Here is a 10,929-nt window from a genome sequence, read left to right on the forward strand (position 1 = left end):
TGGTGGGAGCTGGACAGGACTGAGCGACTGAACTGAACTGAACTGAGTGGTGGTCATGTTACACAGTTCAAGGGAATGAGATATAAACAGGGTTTTTGCCTCTTTGCTGAATACAGATGTGAGGTCTGGAGGTCTGGCAGTCATCTTAGGACAATGAGACAACATGCTTGGAATGTGGCCTGTGTGTTAAGAATGGCAGAGCAGAGGGACTTCCCTGGCAGTCCACTAGTTAAGACTGGTCCTTCCAAGGCAGGGGGCATGGTTCCCCTGGTTGGAGAGCTAAGATCCCACATGTGCCATGTGGACAAAAAATAAAATAAAAATGGCAGAAAAGAAAGCTGCAAAGAGCACTGTTTCATTGTTCCATTGGAGAGTTAACTGTTCCCAGATTTCTTGAGACAAACCACTTATGTGTTTAAGCCACTAGAGTTGGTCTTTTTATTATTAAAAAAAAAAAAAATACTGGATAAACACACACATTTTAGAAAAATAAGTTAAACAAAAAAACCTATCTGTTAGGAAAATTAAAATTAACCCCCCCCCCAAATTCCACCATCCTGAGATAATTACTGCTAACATTTTGGTTCTTTCTTTCCAGCCCCCATTCATTCTTTTTTTCTGCCATTCTTTCCATATAAATGATTATATAAATGAATTGTTTAACAAAAAATGTGATAATCGTATATATTGTCTTTCCACCTGTCCAACTTTATGCGTTTGGAAATATATTGGAAAAGTCTTCCCATGTCTGTAATATCGTATTAGGTTTGCCATCAGTTTTAATGAGATGATAGCTTGTTCAGGCTATGATAGCCTGAAAATTCTCACCAATATTTATCTTCATTTTATCTTTATTCTGCGAACGAGGAACAAGATTCTGAAAGATTAGCTTGCTGTTTAGGATAAAGAAAGACTATTTCCATTAGTGTGAACAGCGGCATGTTCACAGCACTGACACTTGCTGGCTTTTCTTTGACACGTTTAATTTCTCTGTAGTCAGACCATTTAGCCGGCAGATACCGGAAATTCAGCTGAAGAATGCGGATTATCAATTGAGGGTATTTATTAGAAATCGGTGAAAAAAAGAGTGAAGCCAACCGCTTCCGCAGCGAGCAGGGTTCGAACCTGCGCGGGGAGACCCCATTGGATTTCAAGTCCAACGCCTTAACCACTCGGCCATCGCTGCCACGGAGAGAAAGGGAAGGCGGAGACACTTTAGTGTTAAAACTGAGCACATGCGCACCACACACGCTAGTGGGCGGGGCCTATAATCTTCCGGAGGTCTGCTGTGGGAGGCGGCCGGGGCTTACTGCTCAAGTTGCAGGAGCTACCTCGTTAATGCGAGGAATAATAAAATCTCCCTTAAGTAGTTTAAGTAAACGCCTTTAAGGAAGTATCTTAGAAATCCTTCCCTTCCATGCGCTTGGAAAATCGAAAATCGCCACCCTACTTAGCTTCTGGTCTCAGACCGGCTGTTTGCCCTCCCGCTTCCTCATTAGGTCACAGAGAGAGATCTGAAACAAATAACTCTCTCCTTCAGTGTTGCGGGCCCGCGTCCTGGAAAAGTTCTGCATCTTGGACTGCTTTGACCGCGGTGATTGTGTTGAGCGCTCCTCTTTTTGCGGAAAGACAGAGAGGAGTGCGGAAAGACAGGAGCCCTACGCAGCTGCCCCGGGTCTCGCCTCTCCCAGGTTCTTGCCCAGGCAGTCATCTTTCATTCTCTCCCCATTGACCCTTTCGTTGCTGAGCCCTTCTGGAAGAAAATGTGTCCGATTGTGGCCTCAGTTTTCTCAATTGACGGGGTGACTTGGAGATGCTTTGAGAACAAAGTTCTGCGAATTAGGTCTGCATTTTACCTTTAAATGCCATTAATTCCACCCGCCCCCTCCGCCCCACAAACTTGTTAAGTGTAGCTTCTGCACTGGGTACTTTAATTGCGTTATTTCATTAAGGTTCTCAGAATCCGGTAGGTCTGTACCCTGGTTCTTACTTCAGAGAACTGAGGCGGGAATGTGGCCCAAGGGTTGGCGCTGGCAATCCCAAGGTGCATGCAAGCACCTCCTACTCGCACACTGTGGCGTCCTACTACCAGAAAGTTCGGTCTGTTGAAGGAAGATCTTCAGAAAACCATAGGAGGCCTTTTATTACTTTAAATTTCTGAACCTGTTCAGGGAAACATTACCATTTTTCTCATGGTAATTTCTCACAGAAATTTTCACAGATGCAGAAATTTTCCTGGGCATGGGCCGGGATATCATAGTAAGGCTGGAGAACGAATCCTTGCTCTTTGAAAGACCAGATGTTAAGTGACCTCACTTGAAAGTTGTGTAAATTTTCTTGAGATTTTTTTTTTCAGTACCTTTCTCATCTAAACTTTGAAAAAATTAATTTTTATTAGAGTATAGTTGCTTTAAAATGTTGTGTTAGTTTCTGCTGCATAGGAAAGTGAATCAGCCCTACATATACATATATCCACTCTTTGGCTTTCCTTCCCATTTGGGTCACTGCAGAGCCCTGAGTGGAGTTCCCTAGTGTGTATCTATAGTGTGGGTGTATACACACACACACACACACACACACACACACACACATACATATATGCGCTACTTTCTCAATTTGTCCCACTGTCTTCTTCCCCACCCTCTCATGCCCACATGTTTCTTCTCAACCTCTGTGTCTCTATTCCCGTCCTGCAAATAGGTTCATTAGTACCCCACTCCAGTACTTTTGCCTGGAGGATCCCACGGACGGAGGAGCCTGGTGGGCTGCAGTCCATGGGGTCGCTAGAGTCGGACACGACTGAGCGACTTCACTTTCACTTTCATGCATTGGAGAAGGAAATGGCAACCCACTCCAGCGTTCTTGCCTGGAGAATCCCAGGGATGGGGAAGCCTGGTGGGCTGCCGTCTATGGGGTCGCACAGAGTCGGACACAACTGAAGCGACTTAGCAGCAGCAGTACCATTTTTCTAGATTCCATACATATGGATCTTCCCGATGCAGGGATCAATTGGAAAGTGGGTTCTTTACCTCTAGTGCCACCTGGGAAGCCCAGTGCATTAATATACAATATTTGTTTTTCTGACTTACTTCACTCTGTATGACAATCTCTAGGTCCAGCCACGTCTCCACAAAGGATCCAATTTCACTCATTTTTATGACTGAGTAATCAATAACCTCAGATATGCAGATAACACCACCCTTATGGCAGAAAGTGAAGAGGAACTAAAAAGCCTCTTGATGAAAGTGAAAGTGGGGAGTGAAAAAGTTGGCTTAAAGCTCAACATTCAGAAAATGAAGATCATGGCATCGGGTCCCATCACTTCATGGGAAATAGATGGGGAAACAGCAGAAACAGTGTCAGACTTAATTTTTTGGGGCTCCAAAATCACTGCAGGTGGTGACTGCAGCCATGAAATTAAAAGACGCTTATTCCTTGGAAGGAAAGTTATGACCAACCTAGATAGCATATTCAAAAGCAGAGACATTACTTTGCCAACAAAGGTCCATCTAGTCAAGGCTATGGTTTGTCCTGTGGTCATGTATGGATGTGAGAGTTGGACTGTGAAGAGGGCTGAGCACCGAAGAATTGATGCTTTTGAACTGTGGTGTTGGAGAAGACTCTTGAGAGTCCCTTGGACTGCAAGGAGATCCAACCAGTCCATTCTGAAGGAGATCAGCCCTGGGATTTCTTTGGAAGGAATGATGCTGAAGCTGAAACTCCAGTACTTTGGCCACCTCATGCGAAGAGTTGACTCATTGGAAAAGAGTCTGATGCTGGGAGGGATTGTGGTCAGGAGTAGAAGGGGACGACAGAGGATGAGATGGCTGGATGGCATCACTGACTCGATGGACATGAGTCTGGGTGAACTCTGGGAGTTGGTGATGGACAGGGAGGCCTGGTGTGCTTCGATTCACGGGGTCGCAAAGAGTCGGACACGACTGAGCGACTGAACTGCACTGAACTGAATTAATATCCCACTGTATATAGGTACCACATCTTTATCCATTCCTCTGCTGATGAACATTTAGGTTGCTTCCATAATCTGGCTATTGTAACTAGTGCTTCAATGAACCTTTGGGTGCATGTGTCATTTTGAATTATGATTTTCTCTGGGTATGTGCCAAGTAGAGGGATTGCTGGGTCATATGGTAGTTTTAGTTTTAGTTTTTTAAGGTACTTCCATATAGTGGTTATATCAGTTTACATTCCCACCAACAATGCAAGAAGGTTCCCTTTTCTCCATAACCTTTCCAGCATTGTCTGTAGATTTTTAAAATGATGGCCATTCTGACAGGTGTGAAGTGGCATCTCCTAGTAGTTTTGATTTGCATTTCTCTAATAATTAGTGATGTTGAACATCTTTTCCCGTGTTTGTTGGCCATCTCCCTTAGCTAAGCACTACACTCAATATGCCAGCAAATTTGGAAAATTCAGCAGTGGCCACAGGACTGGAAAAGGTCAGTTTTTATTTCAATCCCAAAGCAGGGCAATGCCAAAAAGTGTTCAAACTACTGCACAATTGCACTCATTTCACAAGCTAGAAAGGAAATACTCAAAATCCTTCAAGCTAGGCTTCAACGGTCCGTGAACTGAGAACTTCTAGATAGACAAGCTGGACTTAGAAAAGGCAGAGGAACCAGTGATGATCAACCAGTGATCAACTGCCAACATCTGTTGGATCTAGAAAAAGCAAGGGAATTCCAGAAAATCATCTACTTCTGCTTCATTGATTATGCTAAAGCCTTTGATTATGTGGATTACAACAAATTGTGGAAAATTCTTAAAGATATGGGAATACGAGACCACCTTACCTGCTTCCTGAGAAACCTGTAGACAGGTCAAGAAGCAACAGAGCTGAACATGGAACAACAGACTGGTTTCAAATTGGGAAAGGAGTACATCAAGGCTGTATATTGTCACCCTGCTTATTTAAGTTATATGCAGAGTACATCATGTGAAATGCCAGGCTGTATGAATCACAAGCTGGAATCAAGACTGCTGGGAGAAACATCAGTGACCTGTGATACCACCATTATGGCAGAAAGCAAAGAGGAACTGAAGAGCCTCTTGATGAAAGAGGAGAGTCAAAAAGGTGAAAGAGGAGAGTCAAAAAGTTGACTTAAAGCTCAACATTCAAAAAACTAATATCATGGCATCCAGTGCCATCACCTAATGGCAAATAGATGGGGAAACAATGGAAACAGTGACAGACTTTTTCTTGAGCTCCAAAATCTCTGCGGATGGTGACTGTAGCCATGAAGTCCAATGATGCTTGCTCCTTGGAAGAAAAGCTATTACAAACCTAGACAGTATATTAAAAAGCAAGACATAACTTTGCTGACAAAGGTCTGTCTAGTCAAAGCTATGATTTTTCCAGTAGTCATGTACAGATGTGAAAGTGGGACCATTAAGAAGGCTGAGCACCAAAGAATTGATGCTTTCAAACTGTGGTGCTGGAGAAGACTCTTGAGAGTCCCTTGGACTGCAAGGGGATCCAACCAGTCCATCCTAAAGGAAATCAGTTCTGAATATTCATTGGAAGGACTGATGCTGAAGTTGAAACTCCAATACTTTGACAGTGAAGAGCTGACTTATTGGAAAAGACCCTGATGCTGGGAAGGATTGAAGGCAGGAGGTGAAGGGGATGACAGTGGAAGAGATGATTGGATGGCATCACTGATTCAATGCATATGAGTCTGAGCAAACTCTGGCAGATGGTGAAGGACAGGAAAGCCTGGCATGCTGCAGTCCATGAGGTTGTAGAGTTAGACACGACAGAGTGACTGAACAACAGCTTAACTAAAATAAGGTACTAAGTGTCTCAGTTCAGTTCAGTTCAATCGCTCAGTCATTTCTGACTCTGCGACCCCATGAATCACAGCACGCCAGGCCTCCCTGTCCATCACCAACTCCCGGAGTTCACTCAAATTCCTATCCATTGAGTCAGTGATGCCATCCAGCCATCTCATCCTCTGTCGTCCCCTTCTCCTCCTGCCCCCAATCCCTTCTAGCATCAGAGTCTTTTCCAATGAGTCAACTCTTCGCATGAAGTGGCCAAAGTACTGGAATTTCAGCTTCAGCATCAATCCCTCCAGTGAACACCCAGGACTGATCTCCTTTAGTCTAAATCTATTTAATTGTGGATGAGGAACAAAATACTTGAGAATTGTAAGAATAAGTTTTATCTAATTTGAGATTTTGCTTTTAAAAATTTTATCTTTTTGTTTGATTTTAATTTGGCAGAGCTACGTGGGTGGTCTCAGTTTCTTTATGAATACTGTATGAGAGCAAAGTTATTACTGACATTTCCAGGCATAACTTTTATCATGTATATTAACATTTACTTTTGTATCATGTATGCACATGTACTTTTATTATGTATATTAACATTTATATTAACGTTTGCTTTTCTAGTAGACACTATCCAAGAAGAAATAAAGCTTTGTCTTTTTATCTCTTATATTCTATGTATGCTGAGATAACCTATAATTTTATCTTACTATTTATTGGTTATTTCTTGAAGTCTTTTTAAAATTCCTTTCTTCTGTGTCGTTGAATGATAATATTTATGGAAAATTCTTACTCTTCCCTAACTTCCTCTTCCCCTTTTAAGAATTTTCTTCACTGGCTTAAACACTTGACAGTAATAGGAGTTGATTATGGTTAAAATAGTTCAATCAGAAATTCTACTGAGTGTTTTTGTGTGTTTGTGTAGGGGAAAGGAATGCTGCAAAGGAAAAGAATATTACAAAATTAACATGCATTTGGTAAGAACAATTGTGATTAATTTTTCTTTGCATCATTTAAAAAATGCAATACCTAGATTTAACATTATTTTGATAATTTTTCCCCTGAATTTTAATTTTCAGCTTCTTTGAGTTACTGTAGGCTTTTAAAAAGCTTAAATTGCCTTTTAAAATGATTTATCATATTGCTAAAATGAGCCAGGAGGTCAAATTTATTATAGGTGTTATTTTTAAAAAGTGTGAAATTCCAAATTAGTTCTTTTCCAGCATTAGCTCTTTAGCGATGCCATTTAACGCAGTGAGTGGCAAGTAACAGAAAAAAAATAAAATACATATGTTTCAACCCAATTATAATATAAGCATGTTATCATTCATGACAATAGCATCATAAAAATTTGATTTTCAACTATGGACATTTTAGTTTATAAAGGTCCCCTGTGATTCTGGTTGCCTCCTACTCCATACCACCCCCAGATTTTGTTCCTTTATGTGGTAGTTTTTATTAAGCTAATTTGCATGTGGAAGGCAAATATTTGTGGCTTTCACTCAAAACCTTTCTTGATGCCACTTTCAGAAGCAGAATACTGAGAGGGATGGGGCATATGTTTGGGAGCAGTGTGACATTTCTTTGTCCTTTTATAACAAATCAAAACTTAATTTAAATTATTTTGATGATTTCCACCCCCCCAATTTTAATAAATCAGAATTTAAATGTTGGAATAACATTAGAGCTAGTCCAATCCTTTTATTTTCAGATAAGAACTGTGGCCATGAGTGGTTGCCCAAGGTCACACATCTAATTAGTGGCAGACCCCAGACTATAATTTGTTATATTAGCCTACTTTGTTTACTAGATTTTGTTGCCCTCATGTTTTCTTTGTTAGTCTCTGTCTCAGTGACATGTAGCTCTAGAAGTGTGTATATGGCAGTGCATGCATGCTCAGTCATGTCTGACTCTTTTCGACCCCATGGGCTGTGGCCTGCCAGCCTCCTCTATTCATGGGATTTTCCAGGCAAGAATATTGGAGTGGGTTGCCATTTCCTTCTCCAGAGGATCTTCCCAACCCAGGGATCGAACCTGTATCTCTTGCATTGGGAGGGAGATTAGGGAGCCAACAATAGGGAAGAGTTGTGAGTTGAACGTTGAAAGCCTATGAAATATCAGATACTGAATATATTGTGGTGGATAATTTTTGCTCTTCTTTTTTCCAGTATGCATCCTCCAAACTGATGATGACACTTCAATTGCACTTGAGGATGGCTCCTCCCCCATTGGATGTGAACTTACTTCACCTGTTAGTCAAGAGTTCCATCCTGCTCTGGTTAAGGGGTAGGCATGGGACTTGGTTTTCTGTTGCTGAACAATAGGTTATCACAAACTTAGTGGCATAAACAACATGACTTTATTATCTTATGTTTCTGTGGGTCAGGTGTGTGGTCACGGGTTGATTGTGTCCTCTGCTTAGGGTCTCACCAGTTTTCAAGGTGCTGACTGAGACTTTGTTTTCATCTAAGGCTTGGGATCCTCTTCGAGGATCACTAGTTGTTACCAGAATTCAACTCCTGTGGTTTCAGGACTTTTTGGCTGTCAGTGGAGGACCTTTCTCAGATCCTAGAGGCTGCCCACTTACCTTGCCATGTGGCCCTCTCTAAAACATGGTAGTTGGGGTTTTCAAGGCCAGCAGGAGAAAACTGCTCTCTAGCTTACTACTGTAGAGTTTTATATAATATAATGTAATCACTGCAGTGATTACAGTGATCACAGATCTTGCTCAAGTGAGGGGGATTATACAGGCTGTGTACAGTGTGGGCAGGGATCTGGGGAGCTATCTTTGAATTCTGTCCACCAGACAGCTCAAGCTGGGCCAATCAGACTCTCTCAGAGTCCCTGTTCTTTCCATTATACAATTGTATTTTTATGGGCATCCTACACAGCACACAGCCAACAAAGGTCCATCTAGTCAAAGCTATGGTTTTTCCAGTAGTCATGTATGGATGTGAAAGTTGGACTATACAGAAAGCTGAGTGCCGAAGAATTGATGCTTTTGAACTGTGGTGTTGGAGAAGACTCTTGAGAGTCCCTTGGACTGCAAGGAGATTAAACCAGTCCATCTTAAAGGAAATCAGTACTGAATATTCACTGGAAGGACTGATGCTGAAACTGAAACTCCAATACTTTGGCCTCCTAATGTGAAGAACTGACTCATTGGAAAAGACCCTGATGCTGAGAAAAATTGAAGGCAAGAGGAGAAGGGAATGACAGAGGATGAGATGGTTGGATGGCATCACCGACTCTATAGACATGAGTTTGAGTAAGCTCTGGGAGTTAGTGATGGACAGGGAGGCCTGGCATGCTGCAGTCCAGGGGGTTGCAAAGAGTCGGACAGGACTGAGCAACTGAAGTGAATTGAACTCAGCACTGCACAGTACATATGGCAACCAATTATAAGTAATCAGAGTGTGGAAATTTAAACTTAGCTGCTTTTTGTGCTTTTGTACTTCATTTAAAAGGAATAGAATTGGTAACAACTGCAGAGTTCGAGAGGCTTAGCCACCATTCAAGATTCTTGAATTTAATTCTATACTGATTGGAGAATAACCCTAGCTGTACATTTGTGACAACATATGTAAGGGGCTTAGTTCAGAATGGCCAAAAATTTACTGATTTATGGGCAGCAAAACCCTGATGAAAATTTAGTTGTTTAATTACAGGCATATTGAAAAGTGATGTAAATAATTCTCATGAAAATTATTCCTTTGCAAATGACTGTATTTTTGCATGTATGTGTGCTCAGTCGTGTCTGACTGAGTCTCCGTGGACCTGACTGAGTCTCCGTGGACTGTAGCTTACCAGGCTCCTCTGTTCATGGGATTTCCAAGGTTAAAGAATACTGGAGTGGGTTGCCATTTCCTCCTCCAGGGGCTCTTCCCAGGGATGGAACCTGTGTCTCTTGCATCTCCTGCATTGGTAGGCAGATTCTTTACTACTGAGCCACTTGGGAAGCCACCAACTGTGCTTTTGCAGTCTAAGCAATTAGTGGTGGATTGCTTTTTGATCATTATATTGCTTCAGTTCAGTTCAGTTCAGTTCAGTAACTCAGTCGTGTCCGACTCTTTGCGACCCCATGAATCGCAGCACACCAGGCCTCCCTGTCCATCACCATCTCCTGGAGTTCACTCAAACTCACGTCCATCGAGTCAGTGATGCCATCCAGCCATCTCATCCTCTGTCGTCCCCTTTTCCTCCTGCCCCCAGTGCCTCCCAGAATCAGAGTCTTTTCCAATGAGTCAACTCTTCGCATGAAGTGCCCAAAGTAGTAGAGTTTCAGCTTTAGTGTCATTCCTTCCAAAGAAATCCCAGGGCTGATCTTCAGAATGGACGGGGTGGATCTCCTTGCAGTCCAAGGGACTCTCAAGAGTCTTCTCCAACACCACAGTTCAAAAGCATCAATTCTTCGGTGCTCAGCCCTCTTCACAGTCCAACTCTTGCATCCATACATGACTACTGGAAAAACCATAGCCTTGACTAGACGGACCTTTGTTGGCAAAGTAATGTCTCTGCTTTTCAATATGCCTATTATATTGCTTATATGTATATATTTTAAAGAAGACTGGAGATATATCCTAGTAGGGACTAGAACAATTTATTGGTAGGATTTTCCTACCTAATCAGCCCTCTAATGCCATGTCAACTAAGAAATAAAGTCAAGAATGATGGAAATCCTCTTTTCTTGAAGGGTATGATGCTAGTATGATATTCAGTCTTGAGTTCTCAATAGTAGCACCTACTGATTTTGAAACAGCAGAGATCTATTTCTACTAAAGACATCTTAGTATACTTTTAAGTGCAATTAAATATCAAAAGGGCAGAATAAATTTATTAAGGATGAAATCTTCACCCAGCTTATTTATAAGAATTGAATTGCCTTATAAAACTCTTTGGACTGGCTCTCTATATAGAATTGATGTTACTGGGGTTTCCAAGTGGGATTTTTTAAAAATTATTTTTAAAAATTTATTTTTAATTGGAGAATAATTTCTTTACAATTTTGTGTTGGCTTCTGCCATACAACAGTGTGAATCAGTCATAAGTATACTCATCTCCCTGCCCTCTTGAGTCTCTCCCCAACCCCCTACCCAGTCCTATCCTCCAGGTTGTTACTCCAAGTGGTTTTTATAA

The 10,929-nt window shown here is 41.7% G+C and overlaps 1 non-coding gene across 1 annotated transcript; it reads right to left on the minus strand.

The window, feature by feature from the left end:
• Positions 1-1,104: 1,104 nt before the first annotated feature.
• On the minus strand, positions 1,105-1,186 carry TRNAS-UGA (transfer RNA serine (anticodon UGA)). Its single transcript has one exon. It is a non-coding gene; the product is annotated as a tRNA-Ser (tRNA).
• Between the last annotated feature and the right edge of the window lie 9,743 nt (positions 1,187-10,929).

The sequence above is a fragment of the Bos grunniens genome, chromosome 28 (assembly GCF_055505025.1).
Source record: "Bos grunniens cultivar Pamir isolate PY7600 chromosome 28, Bosgru_T2T1.0, whole genome shotgun sequence".
NCBI lineage: Eukaryota > Metazoa > Chordata > Mammalia > Artiodactyla > Bovidae > Bos > Bos grunniens.